Source organism: Cryptomeria japonica, chromosome 3 (assembly GCF_030272615.1).
Source record: "Cryptomeria japonica chromosome 3, Sugi_1.0, whole genome shotgun sequence".
Classification (NCBI taxonomy): Eukaryota; Viridiplantae; Streptophyta; class Pinopsida; order Cupressales; family Cupressaceae; genus Cryptomeria; species Cryptomeria japonica.
Genome location: NC_081407.1, coordinates 141,144,410 through 141,167,729, shown reverse-complemented (window position 1 = coordinate 141,167,729; position 23,320 = coordinate 141,144,410).

Genomic DNA, 23,320 nt, shown 5'->3' with positions numbered 1-23,320 from the left:
TTTTCCAACTATTATTTTGTTGTGCATGGCATATACTCGGCCGAGTTATTGTTTGAATTATCCGTAGAAAAAGATGGAAACTCCTTATTTATACTCTCTACCACATCCTAGTATGATAGCGAATGCTTGTTTCTTAGAATGAAATAGGAAAAATGAAAATGCATATATTATCTAGGCATGCACCAGATTCCCTCTTGCTTTCGAATTCTTTGGTTAAACCAATTTGTGCAGGGTCGGGTATTCTTGATTGACCAAGAATTTCGGGGAAGCGTAAGCTTCAAGGTTGGGCGGAAAAAGCACCTGATTCTTGTTCTCGTCTGCGTTCGAAAGACAGAAGGAAGCGACTCAGACTAAAGATCGACAGATGCATCTTCTTGTATATTCTTAAGGCAATTTGGAAGCCTAAGTAGAAAATAAGAACTTCTTTATATTGGATATTGTATTATTCATGTGCATTATTATGATATATTCGATGTTTGCTTATATCTTGTATAAAATATGCTTAGAGATTGAAATTTTAAGTTTATTTATGAATAAAGCGTAGTTTAGGGTTAGATCCTAGATTGACGACTTTACAATTATCCATAGATCAATACTTATTCTAACAGCAAGTCCTATTACAACTTCTTTCTCAAATGCGTGATAGTACAATATAAGAATACATCATCTATTCTACATGCATATTGCATTATGATACAATGTCTTCTTTTCTCGAACATAGAAAACCAATTCCAAGGTACAATCTTGTGAAGAATCCCATCCATGCATGCAACACCAAGGGAGCATCCCAATGGAAGAAGGCAATCAACCACCCGACCATGTTGAACCAATGAAGGAACCACCCCCTGTGCTAGGAGATGACAAAGGTTCCAAATCACACTCGAGACCTAAGCTGACACCTATCAACCAAAGGATACAACATGACTTCACGAGACCCAAACACAAGGATACAATGCCAAAGTACAACAAGTGCTAAATCAATTTGCAATCACCCTCCAAAGGGAAAATCAATAAAACAAGGCATATGGGCAATGGATACATGTGGGGTACAGTGTCATCACATGCTAACCTCATGTGGCATCTGTCTCCACCTTGGAGTAACTCAAGGGAGATCAGGTATACTGGTCTAATGGTCTTTGTAATCTAGGATCCCAAAAACATCTCCCTGGGTTCGTCCAATTGGGGCATACAATTTATCATATTCTTTATCTTGATTAGATGTATTCTCAAGACCCAACCCTCTAATCAATTATTATTATACCATCAACTCTTCATGTGGTATGCTAGGTTTAGACCCCCTTCCTAGAGTTCTACTACTCACATCCTAGAACCAACACATGCAAGAGGCCACTCCTCCTGTTGGCATTATGTGAACCGGCATGAGCCTTATGTAAACTAGCATGAAGACATAATGATATTGTATGTTGTCATTGATGTCAATATGAGAGTAAGAACCGGCACATGTGATAGGTGAAGAGAGAGGAACCGACATATGTATGAACCGGTTTATATGCCAAGTGAAGCGACACATTTGTTTAAGGTGAACCGGCATGTAGTTATGTGAACCGGCACATGGAAGCACTGTATGGTTACTGGGTTGTAGGTAGCTTCCACTTTAGGGTTTCCGGTTGGAGCAACTCAAGTGACTCAATCGGTAATCTTCGTGTGATGAGTTAGCAGTATGATGGAGGACAGATTGTGTTGCCACGTAAGCTCTATGCGCGTGAAGGATCTTGCATGAAGAAGACTATTCCTTTCCACCTCGGGAAAGTGCGAAGTCTATCAAACGGTGATAATGCGTGATGGGTTATCAACCGCCATGAAAACGGTGGATAATGGACGATGGAGAATGTCTTGAGATCGATTCAAGATTGCTACATTTAATACAGTATGATTCAACGGTCAGGATCGAACCGTTTGAATTGCTTAACCTAACAGGTTTAGGGTTTAGGGTTTTTGCTACCAACCTGTATGTTTCCTATAAGGTCGATGATGGGTTTCTATCTGAGGTTGTTGGCAAAAGTTGTGAGTGTGTATCCAAGGAAAGTGATACGAGATTCTTGCCAGACCGTAGGAGAGAAGAGATACCTGCAAAGAGAATGTGCAGAAGGAAAAGAGGACCTTAACGGATCTGCATTAGCATTAAGTGTTGTTAACAGATCATTGTAATACCTGTTGATTTCTAACCACCTCAACAGCTGTAAAATCCCCTTACAGGGTAGCCTTAACTGGCTTGATTCAAAATCCCTTAAATCGGGTGGTCTTAACTGACTTGTTTCAAATCCCTTAACTAGGTAACTCGAAGCTAATGAGTTCGGAGAAGCTAGAGAAGCTTAGGAGATCCTTTCAGCTATTGAGTTCTTAAAATCCTCTAACAAGGTGACCCTACCGGGTTTAACACTTAACTGGGCATCCCTTAACCGGGTGATCCTTAACAAGATCGGTTCCTACCAGAACCTATTGTAATGTTCTTAACCGGACAAGGCTCCTAACAAAGCGGACTTCTAAAGAGTTCAAAAAGCAGCTTGTGGGTATTCATCCCCACCATGGTTTTTCCCAGTTGGGTTTCCACGTGAAAAATATATGTGTGTCATGTGAAATGTCTTTGTCTTGTGATGCTTTATTTTATCTGTTATGCACATGAAGGTTCTATGTTTTATGTATGTCTATAAAACATATTGAACTCACTGTTGTGGAGATTTGATGGTTAAGTCTACTAGTTCATGCATGTGAATATTATGATAATGTGGTATTGAGCTAAGAGAAAAGCTTATTGGGTGACCGGTTCATGACTAATTGAGTTATACTGGATGTTACCGGTTGCACTCTGCTTTACCCGTATCTCTATTTATCAGTCATTCGGAGTGTTTGCTGTCAAACCGGTTTTGGACTGTATTTGTGTTTGTACCGATTCACCCCCCCCCCCCCCCCCACCTCTCAGTACCAGTTTGGTACTAGTGGTTCATCATTGAGTTATCACCTCCATCCATGAACCAAGGTCATAGGGTAAAGATACAAATCAAATGAACAAGTAACACCATCATGAAATCTCAAGAAGGTAGAATAGCCACAATAGCAACTGAATACAAACTGAGCAACAAGGACTCAAGGATCAACTCAAGGAAGGAGACCTTCACAAATACAACATCAACATAAGCCAATCATGGATGCAAATTGTGTGCAGGAAATGAGGGCGACAGAAACGTAAAAGTCTAATTCAAAAGGCCCACACAACAATGAGACTCTTGGTGCAAGTTATAGGAACTATATTGAAACAGCTCAACTTCCCAAGGGATGTCCCATTGTTCTCTATCTTACATGATCCCTAAAGTCAATGTCTTTGCTCTCAGATCACTGAGCAAAGTGACTTAGGAATGACAACTCCAAGAATGAGTGGTGTTTGATTATTATACATGAATGCATTCCTAGATATGTATGTTATTGAATCTATGATGATTAAGCTAGCATAAAGATGATGATAAGATTAACTAATTGTCCTAGCAGTGATATACTAGTCTAACATGGATATTCTATGATATTAGAATGCTTCTAGATGCTTATTAAGATGATTTATCAAAAAGAGGCTAAAATGCTTAGTAATTAGACTATAAGTTTGATGCATGAAGACTTGGATATCACTAGCAAAATGACTATAAGTTTGATACACAAATATTTCTATATATCACTAGCAAAATAACTATAATTTTGATACACAAAGACTTCTATATCAAGATGAGAGAATGAGAGCTCTATTTATAGGAAAAATAGGGCAATGGATGGTCAAGATTGAATAATCTTAACAAGGGCTAGGATTGAAAGTTAATCAATCCATGTTCACAATTATCACCAATGAAATGGTGACAATTGTCAACAAGAGGTTTCTTGAGAGGAGATGAAAGAAGCATTAAATGCTTGAGAAGACATGAAGGTTACCTTAGGAGGTAAGGGTTAAGGTTAGGTTAGGGTTATCCATTGGATAAAGCTTTTACCCAAAGGATAAACTCGTGTGCAAGGGTTAAAGAAATAACCAAGGTTAAAGCCATGAATGCTTGATGAGACCCTTGGGTTAGATGAGGGCTGAGTTAGAGAGAAAGTCTCTAATCATGTAAGAAGGTTGAGTTAACCATTAATGGTTATGTAAGAGCCTTAAATGGTTTGGAAGACTTTGAGGGTTAACTTGCTGAGGACATAAAGTCTTTAATGGTTTTCAAAGACTTTGGAGACTTTGAGAAGTGACTTCTCTTTGGTTAGGATTGTGACAATAATTAGGAGATGGATTAGGCTAAATTGGAAGTGATTAAAAGAATCTAGAAGGGGTTAAAGAGGCAAGTGGGAGATGTAGGAAAATGCAAGTGGAGGTAAAAGGATTTTAATTAAAATAAAATTACTTTATTTCAATCAAATAGATGCAACTTGCATAAATACAAGTGGGGGATTTAAATAAATAAATTAGATTTATTTATTTGCAAGGATCAATTTAATTAAATGTAAATTTAATTAAAAAGGGAGAAAGGGGAATTAATTAAATAAAGTGATTTATTTAATCAAAAGGTTGGAAAAGGCTTAGGTGAACTTAATTAAATAAATTGAGTAATTTATTTAATCAAGTAGATGAATATAAAGAAATTAATTAACTAGAATTTAATTAATAAGAGGAATGGGGTTAAAATGAATATTAAATATTCATTTAGGAAAGTGGTCAGATTTATACGTCTACATTTTGCCCCTATTTGAAGCGACGTGTGTGCACATGTTGATTCAAAGAAAATTTCTCAGATATGTTGTCAAAATTTGATCGATATAATGTTGCGTGTCGAAATGTCGATATGATGCCCCAGATTTGATGAATGATATTGATGATGCCCCCTCGGGAGATGAATCAAAGATTTAGTGAAAATTGTCAAGTTGATGAGCATTTTTGGATTAATTGCATTTTGAGAATATTGACTGTGTTGAATGCACATTATTGATTCATCTCTCGAAAATGATGTGGATAAGGTTAAAAATGAAATAGTGAGGAAATACATGCCCCACTTATTAACCTTGTTGATTTTACCCTATAAAAAGGTAAAAAGCGATTTGGATAAATCATTTACACACTTGTCTCTTTGCGATTGTGACATTTGGAGCTCTAACAATGATGTGGATTCCATACTCCTCACACTGATTTGAGCGCATCAAGCAACACTGGAGACCCGCTGCCTATGGCCCACCAGTAAGTGGTCGAAATCTCTCCTCGTTTGTGATTGATTTTGTCTATTTTGATCACGGTTTTCACTTTTTGCACTGGTTTTTGCCATGCTAGCACGTAGGTTAAACCGCGTAGTGCATACAATAGACATGTTAGCGCATAGGGTTAACCTAGGTAGGTTAGCGTCTGAGTAGCATTTGGTAGCGCGCAAGGAGGATAGGTTAGCGCGTAGAGAGTTATAGCGCATAGGGTCTGCAGAAAGGCGCATGGGGCAGGTCAGGTAACGCACCGAGTAGGTCAGCGCATAGGATTGACAGGGTAGTGCAGTGGTAGTACGAGTTAGTGCGTGGGGGATTTAGCACGTAGAGAGTGATTTCTAGCGCATATATGAAAAATAATAGCGTATGTGTGGCAGCGTAGTGCTTAGGAGCCCTGGTTTAGCGCGTAGGGTCCAAAGTTGATGAAAAAGGGATTGTGAAGAATGCATCGTGAGTCGAATAGATTAGATAGATGTCGTAGATGTCGATATGTGTCTACTGATTGTTCTATTATGGTTCCTGAGCCAATGTGAGTCCTGCTTTGTGATGATGTTCGATTTTTGATATGCTGGTCTTGCTGCCAATATGAATTGATGCCAAGCTAATTGATTTTTGATGTGGATCCCGATTTTGAGTTTGATATGGATCTTTGATGTTTACCTTTTGAGTTAATGTCTGATATGAGTCCCGATTCTTGATTTCTGATTTGATGCTTTCGATATGGGTCCTGATGTTGCTTGTGTTATGAGTCCTGATTTGATGCTTGCGTTATGAGTCCAGATTTGATTGCTTGCGTTATGGATCTTTGATTGCTTGTGTTATGAGTCCTAATTTGATTGCTTGTGTTATGGATCTTTGATTGCTTGCGTTGTGAGTCTTGATTTGATTGATTGTGTTATGGATTCTGATTTGATTGCTTGCATTATGGATTTTTGATGCTGCTTTCTCGATATGGGTCTTGATTTTCGATATGGGTTAGATTTACGATATGGGTCTTGATTTTGGATATGGTTCAAATTTGTGATTTCTTGATATGGGTCTGATTTGATGCTTGTGATATGGGTCTTGGATGTTGCTTTCGATATGGGTCTTTGATTGATGTTGTGTTCTTGAGATGCTTTGTTGTTTCAAGTTGATTTTGCTTTGATTGGATATATCAGATAGATTTGGGAACTTATGATGGACACCTGTTGCTTTGCAGGCAGAGCTTGGCATGCTTCAGTCTTGAGAGCGGTTTCCGAGACCATGGTCATTGATTCTGCGCTTATCACAGGCTGACAGAGATGTGATTGAGAGATGTGGGTTGCCCTCTTTACTAGACATGCCTTGGTATATCATTAACCGAGGTTTGTTGATAGCTTTGGCAAAGAGGTGGCACAGTGATATGAACACCTTCCACTTGGCTATGGGCGAGATAACAGTCACACCAAAGGACTGTTATCGGATTCTGCGGATTCCTATAGTTGGGGCCTTGTTGTCGTATGAGCAGACTAAGGAGGGTGGGATAGAGGCTCTCTGTCACATCTTCCAGGATGATTAGATTAGCGGGTACGAGATCCCACGGCAGAAGTTTTTGGATTTTGGCTACGCTTCGCTGCCATCTGTACTAGGAGGGTTCAATGGTGGATTTCTATGTCCCAATCATAGGTCGAAGGGACTAGCCGTGGGATGGGGATTGGTGCTAGAGGACATGGTGACGCAGGGACGCAGGTTTGCATGGGGGTCTTGTACGTTGGCCCATCTTTACAAAGAGCTTCACCAAGTGATATATCTGGGATATACTAGTTTATCAGCTAGGGTGACATTATTACATGTGTGGGCCTGGGAGCATATTCCTGTGTTGAGACCGCTTGCAGATAGGGATAGGCTAGTTGGTTTGGCTTATATTTATGGTTATACAGGTGTAGTTGTCCAGCATAAGCTGGGAAAGCTAGAGCATTGGTAGAGAGCACTAGATGATATCGATACGGTCATTTGGAGACCATATATGGATTGTGAGGTGTGCGCAGAGGATGGGCTAGAAATGCCCTATGTTTATATGTCGAGGTATTTGATTGGGCGGACACCCTTTATTATCAAGTGATTCTTGCACAGCCGTGCTCAGCGGCAGTATGGTAGACAACAGGGGATGCCACAGGGAGTGTTTTTATATGTTTGTCAGGGACAGGATGTGCCAGAGTGGGGACCCACTTTAGATAGCATAGCAGTGGTGGAGGAGTATATGATGCTGGCGAACAGATCTGGGATTATGGAGCTGGGGTTGTGGATGCTGGGATGACAAAGGAGTTTGCAGCGTACTTCGTGGCACATGCAATGGCACGTATATCTGATCTGGTAGAGATGTTGCTTACCTTTGATGATGAGGATGAGCACCCATAGAGGTGAGGGGGATCCAGACAGAGAGATGAGGAGGTAGGAGAGGGTGGTGGAGATGATGGAGGAGGTTTTTTTGATACAGGGAGAGGGGATGGTGGATTAGATAGAGGATGAGGGGGAGATAGAGGAGGTGGTGGATTAGATAGAGGACGAGGGTTGGTTCTTGGTGCTGGTGGAGTTGGTAGGGTAGGTGCAGTGCTAGCGGCGGTGGGTGGTATAGAGGATGTTAGACAACCTGCCCAAAGGAGGAGATCTGATGTTCTACCTCCATCGACGCCTCGGACAACGACAGGTGTGGGTGGGATCATGACATAGGTACCCACCCATCGACAGGATTCACAGATCAGAGCACTACAGGTCACAGTGCAAGAGTTGTAGGCACAGGTGTTAGCACAACAGTGCCAACTCACGCAGATTATGGCAGAGCGGGATACAGAGAGAGAGCATTGGGGTAGAGCAGAGGATCTTGTTGATAGATTGGAGAGAGCGACGGTTGGTGCCCCGATGCGGGACATGCTGATGGAGATACGGTACACGACCAAGGAGGCTGAGTATTACAGGTGTTTATATGAGGAGGTGGTCCCTATAGATCATAGAGCTCCTAGCTATGCAGCAATGGCAGCCAGTCAAACCAGTCGCAGTCATACGAGGATAGAGAGTAGAGGTGCTACAGGGCCTACTCCACGTGATCCACCTGGTGGAGATCCAGGGGCTGGGACATCTACTACAAGACCATCATCCTCAGGAGATAGTCATACCTGAGAGACCTGTCTTTGTTGTTTTTTGATCGTTTTGTTGTATTTTGACAGACATGATATCCCTTGTACATTTTGACCATTTTTGAGATATAATACATGGCACTGATTTTCTCTGATCCATATGTGATGTGTTATTGATGATGATTGACGAGATGCATTGATATGATAATTCTATGATGATGATGTGATGCTTAGATAATAATTCTCTTGATTTTGATGATGATGTATGATTCATGATGAGATGAGAATGTGATGATGTATTTGCATTGGTTATGTAACGTCCTGAAATTGCAACACTTGCAATTTCGACTGCATTTGGGTCTTCACGATGGCGATGCAACACGGAACCTGAATGGAGACCCCGAAACTTGCTTATGACATCAAAAACTGCATTTTTCAGCACCCTGGCCTGATCCTCCTTGCACCCTGCTGTCCCTGGAGGTGGGACCATGGCGCCCAGCGCCCTGGTCCCTGGCCCTATTTTGGGCCCGGTCTCTTATGGGGCTTCGGGTCTTTAAGTTTACAAATTGGAAAATAATGTTTCCTGGTCGGCCTAAGGTCGGAAAAATCGGTCTTTCAACCCTAATTGGCAAGTATATAAACTACATTTCCTCTCCCATTTTGGTAGATGGAAAAAAGGCGGAAACGATATTCAAGCATTCAAGCATTCCTTCAAGCAATTGAGCATTCTAAGTCTCCATTCAAGGCTAAGTGTTGCATTCAAGACAAGGATTCAACCATTGAAGAGGAGATCACATACAACATATAACATACTACATACATTACACCTTCGCATGTAAGAATACAAACATTCTTACAAAAAGGTATCAGTACTTGTTTACATTACAAACATTTACATTCACAGCATTCTCATTTCTTGGTTAATTCCAAAACCGGGGTTTGACCTAAAGGCAAACCCCTCATCCCTAACCCCCCAATTGTCCTCTCTTTTCTATGTGTAGGTTGCAGGTATGCGGTTGTAATTGAAGATCTGGAATCCTTGTGCAGAGATGAACAGATCCCCCTTCGTTTCGCGGATTTTTCGAAGGACCGTGTGCACGCCGGGTGCCATCGTCCCGTCAACTTTCGCTCAAATTTGCAGGATAGCACCGTCTCGACATTTTACTGCTAATTCCAGGTCCGCAGCTTCATCCCATATCCCTATCTTTGTTTATAAGCGAATCTTTCCCACTTTACATGCATTCTTAGTTCAATCATTCTTTCCACATTTCTTTACAAAAGAGGGTATCCTTGCTATCACAACCCTTGAAACTCATATAGAATCCAATCTTGCATTGCGTGGGATTGGATCTTGTGGGTTTCAACCCCTCTTTTGAATGTAAAGTCTCCCCTAAGTGAAAACCATCAACCCTAGTGACTCTTCCTTCTCTCTCCTTGGAGTTGGGGAGGGGAGAATGACTAGGGTTCGATTTTTCCGCTTTACAGGTTACTTTGATTTATGAGATGTATCTTGAAAATGAGATGTATGATAATGATTAATGCAATATTTAAAATGATATGCAGCTAAAAGATATGCAAGTAAATGCAAGATTAAAATGATATGCAACTAAATGCAAGATTTAAATGATATACAACTAAATGATCACTTTAATTCTATCGTTGTCATTCCTATTTAGTCACTTGTTTGTTCTCTATTTTTTGTTTGTCATCATTAAGATTTTGATACGTTGGAAGTTAATACAAGCATAATGGTATAATTGAACCATAATGACCTGAGTAAAACTTACATGGATGTTTGATATTGCAAGATGGCACAAGCATCGAGGTATAATAGAACCAAGACGCCCTGAGTGTTGCTTGCATAAAACAAACAAGAGTTAACCATTTGTATGTACAAAGCGGAAAATATCTTCAATGATATGTTTCCAATCATGTCTCGAGACAAATTTGCACCGCACAAATGATCGCCTCATAGACAGAAAACAAAAAAAAAACAGATTTCCTTCATTGCTTTCTCTAGCTCGATGCATTCTTGAGTAGCTCAGGAGATCTAATGATTAAAATTAAGATACAAAATAGTCAAAACTTCATGCCATATGTAAACAAAGCATAATTCAGAAAATCATCCATCATGTATGTGTTTAAAGTTTTCAGTTGGATAATGGTCTTGTTTTCTAGCCTGATGAGCAGTTGTTGGCATTGTTCTTCTTTAGCATGTTGCGATCCTTGTCGTTTTTTGTTGGAAATGCTTGAAGTGAGAGGAATGTTGCCCCTAGTCACAAATATCTATCGATGTGGATATATACATTGATCACCAAGCCATGGTGGGATATGATATGGATATGCGTTTTTGGATAATCAAGGACAATGACTACGCTAAGTATGTCCGGGATAATGATGTGTGAATAAGTGTTGGGGCGATGGCCTTTAACTAAGACTAGATGGATGGTTCAAAGATATGAGCACTAATAGATAGAGGAGTTGGTCTCTCACAAATAGCGCATGTTGCCAAGTTTTCACTACTTGTTTTATTGCACTTTTACGCTTTTTTGTAATTTTCTGATTTTTGTATTTTTCGCTTTTTCCGTGCATTGGACGACTCAAGTGTAGAAATTCTTCAGATGGATGTTCTTGGTTGGTTCGTCTACCATGTCCCCTTTTGAAGTTGTTAATTGATAGGCACCTGATCTGTAGGCTGATAGGATGACAAAAGGACCCAACCAGTTAGGTTCAAACTTCCCCTTCTTTGATCTTATTGATTTCTAGGATCTTCCTTTAGTACGAGATCACCGACTTTGAAAGCCTTTAAGATGACTTTATGATTATAGCTTCTGCACATTCACTGTTGATATGCCTTGAGATGGTCATAGGCATGTTGGCGTTTTTCATCAAGAAGCTCTAGTTCATGCAACCTGTTTACCCGATATTCCTCATCTGGTATGAGGCCTTTCAAAGATACTCTGAGAGAGGGGATTTCTACCTCAAGAGGTAGAATTGCTTCTAATCTGTACACCAATGAATATGGTGTAGCCCTTGTAGGTGTCTGAATGCTAGTCCTGTATGCCCAAAGTGTCGAATTGAGTTGTGCATGCCAATCCTTACCCGCATCATTTACTTTTTTCTTAAGGATTTTCAGAATTTTGTTTTATTTGATGCTTCTACTTGACCATTCCCTTGTGGGTAGTAAGGTGTAGAGAAGCAATGTTGGATTTTGAATCTTTCACATATCTCCCATACATCTTGATTTTTGAAAGGACACTCGTTGTCGGTAATGATGGAACTTGGAATGCCATATCTGCAAATGAGATAATTGACAATAAATGAGGCAATCTGTTTTCCAGTTACAGTGGTCATCAGGACTACTTCAATCCACTTTGTGAAATACTTTGTTGCAGTGATAATGAACTTGTGTCCATTTGAAGAAGAAGGATGAATTTTCCCTATTAAATCAAGTCCCCACTGACAGAAAGGTCGAGATGTGGTGAACAGCTGCAGCTTCTGTGTTGGTGCATGGATAAGATCGCCATGAATTTGGCACTTAGGACATTTTTTTGCAAATTGATAAGACTCTTTCTCCATTGTCAGCCAGTAATATCCCATTCTCAGAAGTTTCTTGGCGAGAGTAGGACCACTTGAATGTGTGCCACAGATACCCTCATGAAGCTCATGTAAGGCAGAGTTAGATTCATTACGATCAAGGCATCGAAGAAGAGTACCATCTAGACTTCGATGGTAAAGTGTGTCAGTGGTTAAGGTATAACGGGTGGCTTGCCGGATGAAGCTGTGTTTTTGGTTACGAGACAGGTCGAGTGGAAGGGTATTGTTCTTAAGATAATCATAGATTGTCCCGTATAGAGGTGAGTCCGAACTGGTTAAGGCATAGATGACTTGGGATACAAAATTGTCATAGGCTAGGGAAAACAATTGCTCTACCAGGAACTCGTAACGACTCTGTTTCTATGGAATTTGTAGCAGTGAAGCGATAGTGGCCATTGCATTGGCAGCTCTATTGTCCAATCTTAGTATTTGCTCAAAGGTGATGTGTACAAAGTACTGTTTGAAATCATCCACCATTCTCTTATAGGGCATTAGCTTATCATCCCTTGTCTCATATTCATCATTGATTTGATTGATGACTAATTGAGAATCCCCATAGACTCAATTCTGTGATTCTCCATTCCACAGCCATTTTGATTCTTGTTACCAGGGCTTCATACTCAACGATGTTGTTGGTGCATGGAAACATCAGTCTATAAGATCGTGGAATTGTGTGCCCTTCCGGAGTGACGAACAAGATGCTGGCACCCGATCCATGTTGTGTATAGGATCCATCAAAGTACAGGGTCCATTGTTTGGGTGTGACAGTGAGTACATCCATGTCTGGAAATTCCACCTGTAGTGGTTGTTGATCTGGTAGCGGTGCTTCAGCCAGTTGATCTGCAATTACCTGTCCTTTGATAGCCCGATGTTCTATGTACTGGATATCAAACTCACTGAGAATCATGACCCATTTAGCCATAAACCATTTTTACCTAGCAAATGTTTATGAGTGCACACACACGAAGACATAAGATGTGTTGAGTGTATCATTAGCATTTTCAACATTTTTTATGAGTATATCTTATTTAACTTTGCATTAGTCTAAAGAAAATAATACAATATTCACAAAAGGGGAGGGTGGTAAAAGGGCACACCCATGAAAGTCTAAACAAAGGGGCAGACCTTAAGAGCATAAAAAAAAAATAGGCTAAGCCCAGTGCAAATTTATGTAGATAAAGTTAGGTATGGTAGAGTAGGATCGTTATCATCAAGTTTGCCCCAAAATCCATGGGAGCAGAGTCATCAATAGGCTTCCAACCAATGAGAGCATAATCCTCAACATTTTCTTCTAGCGGCAATTTGTGGCAAACTAGAGAGATGGCAAGTGGCACATAAGAAAAAAAAATTGGTGTCTAGCTAGCCAATTTCCCACTACAAAGATGGCAAACATGGTGACAAAGACCATCCTCCACGAGCAAGAGTTCTAAGGGTTCTAAGGAGTAAGACCACAAGAGCTATGGTTACCAAGGTTGTCCCGTCTATAAGAGCGGCTACGACCATGCCAACGACCATGATGAGAAGTGGAGTTGGGGGGAACCCGGGCAATAGTGCAAGGAGTATTTCTCCAATGGTCCAAAAGCTCCTACAAATGAGCCACCTCAAGTGCAACTTTGTTATCTTGCACTTGAATATGCATGAGCACATTAGAACAAATCATAGCTTTAGAATATAAAAAGAAGCTTTTGTCTCAAGAAGTTTTATTGAATAAAGCTACATTTTTGTCTTTCCAAATGCTAAAAAGGATCTCCACCTTGAAAATGTGCCATATTTGAGAAATTTGTGAGGCAATGCTAGTCTCCAAGGAGAATCATGTGCCATGAAAAGAGATGGGTCTTGAAAAAGTGATGAATCCAATTTTGAGCTTTCTAAGTCCATGGACAAAACTAGAATAGGTGTTTCATAGATTCAATTTGACCACTAAAAGGGTAATTGGGAGGAGGAATGCCCATATGAGTCAATTAGGTCCCTATAAGGAGGTGTTGGTATAAGAGACACCAAGTAAAATGGGCCAATTTGGGCTCAAGAATAGCATCCCAAATTTCTTGAATCCTTTTTTGCCATAGCCCGCAAGAGGATTGAAATTGCTAGAGGGAATTAAGCTGGTATATCATTGGCATGTGAGGAGAAACCCAAGAGTAGCCCTCGATTGGCTTGTAATTCCAAAAAGGAGTGTCTAAATACCATTTCTAGTCTTTCCACTATGGTTTGACACACCAAACTCCTAGTTTGTAGAGGGCCAAGGGAGGCTAGAATCAAGAATCAACTAGTGAGTTGCCTGATCCTGAGAGCTTGAACCTCACCTTAAAGTCTTGCCATGAGAGAATTCTTAGTGGTAAGATGGATAAGATCTGATAAGTGCCTAATGCCTTTTCTAAAGAAATGTAACACCTTGGTCCAAGGAGAGAGAGCCAAAGACCTCCCTTGGGTGATAAAAATTGGAACCACCAAATGGAGTTCATCTCCATTCCAAATAAGATAGGGCTTAACAGCCTCCCATGTTTTCCAAATGCTTTTGATGACAAAGGTGCCTCGGATTTGAACTATGGTGAGAATCGTTCAAAAGTCAAGGCCTTTTGAAGCCGGATGTCCACAAGGAAAGCCAAAGCAAATGCAATGGCAAACCAAAATTTTCCAGGCCTCATTTCCATTGAGCACCTTGATTATCCACTTGGTGCATAAGGCCAAACCCTATCATTGAATTGAAAGCAAACCCAAGCCACCAAACTTATGTCGTAGGCAACAAATGCCACATGGTGAAAGCCATGATGGCCTACACTAGATGCCTAGAGGAAATCTTTAAGGAGTTTTCCCACTTTCAAATAGGTGATTTAGAAGGCACCCAACAAGAAGAGTAATAACATGAATGGCCGCTAGAATTTTGAAACAAACTTGGAATTTACCAACCACGGATTGAGGCTTGGTTATCTAGTATTGGAACTTTTTCTTAATCCTTGCCAATATAGCCAATCATAGCTCGGTCAAATTGGCATGAACCAACTAGGTGTGCTTGGGAAGAAAGGATTAATTGTAGCAAAGACTCTTATGCCACTAGATATTGGATCTTGCAACTTGGCATAAAGTATCTAAGCAAAGAAGAGCCTAGTTGATGTTCTCCTAATCTTCTTGAAGGGTGAGAAAGGAATTGCATTGGCAAAATGGCCATTGACCAACTATTGAGTCATGTGAGGTAAAGAAATCCCTTTAACACGGAACTGTGACACAACTTGTGCAAGTAAATAGTTAAAAACTTCTGCGGCCAAAACATAGAGCCGGAGCAAGTGAAAATCCTTGTTGGATGGACCAAAAAAGTCCAAAAGAGGATTGTTGAGAAGCAATGGCGATGCAAGTTGAGGCATTAGCAAAAAGCATTCACATGGATTGAAGGAATCTAGGCTCAAAACAAATGGCTTGAAGCATGGAAAGAATGAAAGGCCATTAAATACAATCATGAGCTTTGGCAAAGTCAATTTTGAAAAAAATTGACGCTTGGTAGAAATGGCAAGCCCACTACATTCCTTTCTAGATAACTATTATGTTATCCAAAACATACCTAGATTTAGCGGTAACCAAGAGCGTAATTTGAGGGCAAGCACTTTGACAATGATTTTGTAGGAGACATTCAACAACATGATGGGACGCCAATTATTGATATCCTCAAAGTCTTTAATTTTAGGTATAAATTGTATATTGCCTCTAATTTTTTGAATAAATTTTATATTGCCTTTATTAATCAAATTACCTAAAGAATTATTGTGAAGAACTTCCAAGTAGACCATATGGTCGGCTTTGCCCACAATTTTAAAAAAAGTTTTGTAGAATTCACAAGGGAAGTTATCCAAGCTAGCAGCTTTGTTGTTAGCCATGAAAAAGGTTGCTTCTTTGAAGTCCTCCTAGGAAAGGAGTTGATCACAAAAAGCACATTGAGTGTTCGAAAGACAACAAGGCACTACATCGAGGCATTTTTGCAAGGGGGATTGCCTTGCAAAACTATTTTCTTGGGCAACAAAGACCTTTCATAATGATGAGCAAAAGCTTAGAGAATTTTAGGTAATTCATGGCATAGAATGCCTTGATGTGTAGTGGGTATGATAGGCTCGCAAAACTTGGAAAAATTATGTAGAGACCTTATCTCCTATTTTGAGCCAATGCAATATAGCCTTGATTTGAGTGTCATGAGTAGCATATGCATCTACAAATGCAGTTGGGCGAGTTGAAATTGGGCAACGAGATCAAAAGGTTGATCCTCCATGGTAGGGGTAGCCTACTAGATCTCTCAAGTGGTGATCTTGTAAGAGTAGTGGCAATAGCGGGCCAATTGGTGTCTAAAAATTCAAAGAAACTTGGCAATACAAGTTATGGCATCATTCCACCACTGTATCCAACCAATGACATGAAGGGGTCATGGCTCAAGATTCCAAATACACTAGATATGAGTTGACATGGCCTTGTGAGTGAGAAGCATTGTGTTGAGAAAGAATCATCCCTTCATCGGTTTGGGGGCCGTAACTTACCATTCAATGTGGAATCGTATGGCGAAGTAGTTTGACAAGACAACATACACCAACAGTTCAACATGTACGAAATAGCAACTAGCAAAATGAAAAAAGCATTGCACCAATATCATGGCACGATCAAACTATTTTAAGACACTAACAGGATCGACCTACAAGTTGGTTCACATGTACCAAGGTGATTGATCTAGATGGCAGTAGGAGTTAGGGTTCAAAAGACCCATTTTATTGTGCATATAGAACCATGCCTCTCTTTCACCAATTGGCCACCGCATGGGAAAGGTTCCGCACTTGTGGGCACTTGTGGTGAGATTCAATCATATCGAAATAGCCAAAGGCACTTAGTTTAATGGAAAAGTCCATGTTGTAAGCACGTAGATGGTGTTGAGTACAAATATTCTTCAATACAAAAAAAAATCATATCAAAATCCCTACACAAAACCCAAATGGTGGTTGGCATTGAATCAACAATCCAACACTAGAGGGAAGAACTTTCAACAGCTACAATGGGGGCATAAACATTAATTACTTCAAAACATTGATTGCACAAGTGGCAAAGAACCCAAACCAATCTATTAGTGGGGTCACATCCATGATCAACCATAAATTGATGACACACAGGTGAGAGAAAGGTGACGACTCCACCTTGGCTAGCCTCATGGTTCAAACAAAGAGCAAAACCACTCAAATAGATTACACGACACGTAGCTAAGAGTAAAAATACAAGCATTGACCTCCTCAAGGCAATGAATGTTAAAATTTGAAAATCGAGCTTGCAAATCACAAACATAATATTTTTAAAGGAGGTTTGAAAGACCTCTCACATTCCAAGAAATACAATTCATTGAAAATCAAGGGTCATTTTCTCGTTATCTAATCCGTCGAGGGCAACAGGGGTCCCATGGGGGGCTTAAGCTCTATTTTTAAGGAAGAGGGTGGTCCCATGGAAAAAATGTTTTTTTGCTACGAGATTATTTGGAATCTTTTCCAAAAAAATAGAGCCCCTACTTTTTAGCCTTGTAAATTTAAGCAGGTGAAAATGGGGTGGAGCTAGATTTTGCCCCACCAACTTAGGAATTATTTATGCCACTTGTCAATCATCTTAATTTTAGAGAGAAAAATATTTATTTTTTTCCACCAGCTTACTTAAATTTAGGAGTTTAAATTTAAGTTGACTGCACTACAAAGTTCATGAGACTGCCAACATCCTTAAATTTAGGAGCTTAAATTTTTAAGCTGAATTAAATATAAAATTCATGAGACCACCAGCTTTAAATTATTCCTAAAAACACTCTAGCAATTCTTGCTCTATTTTTTAGGAAGCCCCCCTCCATGGGACCCCAACCTAATTGTTCTGAACAAGCATGTGTTGAGCAACATAGCTACCAATTTGGACATTAACCTAGCCCGATTGTCTGTGTCAAGGGACATATTCACTGTTCTCCAACTACCCTAATGGGTTACGAGATCTCCTTTGACCCACCACAAGTGATGAGGTGTGATGAGCATGACCACCAAGGTTGGGAAGCAACCACACCAAGTTGAGTTGTTGAAACTGTCATTGTCAATTTAAGAGGGCCAATAGACTTTGAAACCGAGGAGCTTCTAGCTCCATGCCCAGGAGGCAACTTAGGGGCATTGGTATTCTTGGCTTTGCAGTTTACCACTATAGACCAACCAAGCTTCTCCTTGGAAGGGGATGGCGAGCCCGGAGAATCAAAGGAGTTGGTTTAGGGTGTTGGATGGCCAATGAACAATCTCTAATCTTGTAGTCTGATGCTTGGCATCAGACTAACAACAATCCAATTTGGATATCCACAATTTCCTAGACATCTTTTGAGAGATCAACCTCAACACAAACTCGACAATTACGGCGAGCTGAGTAGAATTTCTTAGGCTCAACACATACTATAGTACCCTCTAAAGCTGCTATTTGGGACAAAAAATGCCAAAAAGGCAAAGGTAAGTTGGGTAGCTCAACCCAAACCAAGACATGGTGAGAATTTTTGTTTGCGATAGAAAAGTTAGAGTCAAGGTTTGAAAATGAGCAAGGAAGAATAGACAAGCCAAGGGCCCTAGGTGAGAACAGCCTAGGCATGATTGGCTTAAACAAAATGGAAAATAAAAAACCCTTAGAAAGGTTTTGCAAGGCAGCCATACAAATCCCATGTGGGGTTACAATTTGGACACCTAGTTGCATAACACACTTTCGGAGGGGACCCTTCCCACAAAATAGTCAACAAGAGTAAAAAATTCAAGCCATGTGCAGGCTTCTTTGAATTCTAGAAATAGAAGGACGTCTGAAGGGGGGTCAAAAGACATACCTCATGAAAACACCTTTAAGACAAATTTTTGAGGTCATTTGAGTTGAGGAGCCATGAGATGTCGCCATCAAGCTTTCAACTCCACCAATAGCAACTATGGAGGAATGAAAAGTTGAGGCCATTTAAAAGGGAAAGGGGAAAAGACCCTAGGCCTGACCAATACAAGAGGCCCGCAATATAGCACAGAAAAGCCAAAAAGTTCCCACGGAGAAGTGCAGTATAACATACACAAGAAAGTTGAGGAACCCTTGCACAGCCTTGAGCGCTTTGTCTTGTATCACATTTTTGTCAATGTGATCTTAAATTTTATGTTTTGGTGTGGTGCACCTATCTATAGTATCCAACACACACACATGCGTGCACACACAATGATAGCTCAAATTTAAGATGTAAAAGAAGATGGTGCATATCTTACAAACGTAAATTTTCTGTAAGTGATTATTAATTGTATCTGGGAGATATATTGTTGTGATTGGAATGCAACATGCAGAAACCTTTAGTCTCGATGAATTTATTATTTCTTCAAATTTATTTATATAAAACCCAAATAAAAACTTGTGTGTAGGCTCTGTTTAGGTCTGTAATGTTTTTTCTGACAGAATATGTTATGTATGAGCACCAAGACAACCTGTTGAGATGCGCCCTCCAAAGTACCTTGGGGAACACCCAATAATTTAGTCACAATGCAGCTTTCGAATGTTGAATTCTTTGAACAGCACTTCTATTACTTATTCAATTCCTGTGTTCAAGGGTATTTGTTTGCTTCCAATGTGTATCAGACTATATCAGTTAAGGCCTACGGGTCTGTTTCTTATTACATACCATTTGAGAAAATATGGTGATGGGAGGCACAATCACACCATATGCCTTCACTTTAATTTTTATTTTCTGATACATCAACAGAGTTCCTTTGACAAGAAAAGCTCTTCAATCTTTCTTTCCACAATTGAATTCAAAATTAGTTTTTGCATACATAGAGGTACAAGAAACTTCCATCAATGCAATTTGGTGAGTGCTTAGTTCTCCTGTTAAGCTTTGTATTGACAATAATTTGATCTGCTTAAAAATGGTAATTTTGTAAGTGTATATTAACTATGAAATGGTCTTCTGTTAGGATTGCAAAAGTCCTAATCAACATGTTGTAATTGAACAAATGAAAATCAACATCAAAATCATTATTGTCATAAAAAAGGTCTCAGGGATGAGATAAATGTGGTCACACAATCTTACTTAAATCTAAAGAGGTCAATCCAAGTCAAATGACAATGTGTCATGATTCTACATAAAAGCAAAGTGTGACGTGGCAGTGATAGATTATAGCCAAAGTTTATTCAACAATGTGGCACAAAAATTTATTAGAATATTTAATTATATTTCAGTCATTTATATTTAATTCCTTGTTTAATAGTCATTTAGCGTTTTAGTTAATTAGCTTTTAAGTTTTATTTAGCGTCTAGCTTTTTCTTTTTAGTTAATTAGCTTTTAAGCTTTATTTAGTGTTTAGTTTTTTAGTAGTCCACTTTAAACGACTTGTTCTTAATTTAGAACGTCTTCCTTGTAATCTCTTTATATGCGTTTGTATATTGTTGAATAGATTATCCGATTATTGAATCATTCATTCAATTTAATTTTCATGGTATCAGAGTGGGTCAATGCGATTCTTTAAAGTTTGGCGAATTTTTTAATAAAAATTCATGACCTTCTTTTTGGAATATTTTCCAGATTTTTTTTAATTGTTTTTAAAAAAAAACAATTTTGCTTTTTTGAAGGTTTTTTGAGGGTTTCGAGGGTTTCTGGTTCGTGGGCGAATTTCTTTGTGTTGGGCAGCAGTTCAAGTTTTTTTTAGGGTTCTTGAGATTTTCAGGCCTGCAACCTGGAGGTTTTTTTTGCAGATTGAAAATTTTCTCAAGGTTTCTGCAATTTTTGACTAAGGTTTTGACCCTTCAGTTCAAGTCGAAATTTTATTTTGGTTGCAGATTCTTGGGGGGAGGTTTCAAGACCAGATTTTTTTTAAGTGCATCGTTTTTCGTGGCTCGATTTTTGAGTCGTCGGATTTGCATTCTAATTTTATATTCTTGGTGGGTTTTTCGAGAGCTTTTCTGGATTGGTCTCATATTTTTCTGGATGCCTTGTTTTTCGTGCCTCAAATTTTGTGCCAATGTATTTGCCTTGGAATTTAAAAACAATCAACGATTTTTGCTAATTCTATGGACGTCGGGAATTTTGGTGTATTCTGGACACCATTTCTATTGTACATCCGACCTAAGGTTTTTGCCCCTTTTTTTTTTTTGCGTTTTTTTTTTTTAAATCATCAATATTTTTCTAGTTTTTTAACAAAAAAATCAGAGGTATTTTTTTTTATTTTCTACAAATTATTATTTTATCTGATTATTTTCAAGAAAAATTTCAGGTTTTAAGTTTGCAGAAAATTTTTAATTTCTAGGTTTCTTCCAAACCTTGGAATTCGTGCCTTGGAATTCGTGCCAAAATTCTTATCCAAGGTTTCAATTTTTTCAACAACTGTTTCTATTCTGGTTTTTTTTTTTTTTAATCAAATCAGATTCTTCTGTCTCATGCTTTCACTAGGTTGACCTCGTTCAACTTCCATTTTCATGATGGCATCTTTGACCAACATCATGTTGGTACACAATCAAAAGTTCAACCGCTGCCACAACACCTGGAAATAGTGCATATTCACGATATCTGAATATCGTTACCTTTATCAGATTGATTTAAGCTAGACCTCATCTGATAGGTCCCATGGTTTTCACGATTTTTTCCTGAAAAATTGTTTGTCGGTTTTCTGATTTTTTCCAGATAAATAATGGGAGGGTTTTCACAATTTTTTCCTCAAAAAATGTTTGCAGGGCTTATACTTTTCCCTTAACAATTATCTCATCTGTAATCCGCGGTATTCACGTAAGATTTTAGTTATCTAGGTTTTACTGTTTGTTTCCACAAAAACGATGATTTGTAACCTCAGATTTCTTAGTTTTTCGATTTTCTCCTCAAAATTGTAAATTCTCTTTTCGAGGGTTCCTATTTCAGGGTTTAGAATTTTTTCTTTAAAAATTATTATCTGTCATCCGCAAAGCTTGCATGGGATTTCTCGGTTTTCACGATTTTTTCTTCAAAAATTGTTTGCTGGTTTTTACGATTTTTTCCTCAAAAATCATCTGTAACATGCGAAGTTTCAGGGTTTTGTTCGATTTTTTTCCACAAGAATCATTTCAAGGGTTTTTACCATTTTTTTCCACAAAAATGATGATTTGTATCTTCAGTTTTGGAGGGTTTGCCAATTTTTCCTCAAAATCATAGTTTCAGGTTTCAGTTTGGTTACCCAACATCAGGTTAGATGGATTCCGGTATTCTTGGTCTTTAGCACTTTTCAGATCCAAGGAGGGTCTCCCCCGCAATAGAGTGTTATTTTCGTTTGTGATCAAAAGACTTGCAGTATCTTTTGTAAGATAGTTAGAAGATAGAATGACCATTAAAGGAGGGTATTAGAATATTTAATTATATTTTAGTCACATATATTTAATTCCTTATTTAATGGTCATTTAGCGTTTTAGCTAATTAGCTTTTAAGCTTTATTTAGCATTTAGCTTTTTCTTTTTAGTTAATTAGCTTTTAAGCTTTATTTAATGTTGAGTTTTTTTAGTAGTTCACTTTAAACGACTTGTTCTTAATTTAGAACGTTGTCCTTGTAATCTCTTTATATGGGTTTGTATATTGTTGAATAGATTATCCGATTATTGAAACATTCATTCAATTTATTTTTCAAGATTGTTAACAAGAATCAATTGGTTAATGTTGAGATGTCAACATTAATTATGTTTATCAATATCTATATGTTAGTCATATTAATTGCCAATATTATCATATGATATAAATTGTTTATGGAGTGAGGCTAGCTTGTTGATGTTCAAGGCAAATAAAGGACAGTAAGCTATCTCATTCTATGTTGATTCCAAGTCAAACTTGTAACTCGTAGGCAATGTCATTACCAAAACTAGGAAAAGACATTGACACTTATCAGCATTTAAATTTGTGTCTCTCAATGAACCACAAAGTGGAATGTGTGGTAAAAAGTTTTCAAAGTGGAATATGTGTGGTAAAAGTTTAAAACTGCTCTTCAAATTACAAGGGTGAGGCCCGAATAAAAAAAATATAGCCTAAAACCCTAATCTGAACAAAATGTCTAAGGTGATTCACACATATTGAACAAAACTAAAGGTGTGTTTTTGAGTATGCAATACAAACTAAAATAAATTGTCTTCTTGTTCTCAAGGTAGGGAAAAAGGCTAATACACACTTCTACTCAAGGCAAGAGGTTTTTATGCTTTTTGATTGAAAGTGAACATACAACAACTACAATACTTACACTATTCAGCTAAAGGCAGAAACTGAATAGCACAAGTTCACATAAAATTAGGATCGGTTTAAATAACACATGCGACTTGATGAATTAGACAAGGAAAATGGAATAAAAAATGACAAGACCCAATCCATTGCAACTTGGAATACATAGCTTGTGGTTAACAATAAAAACAGTTCAATT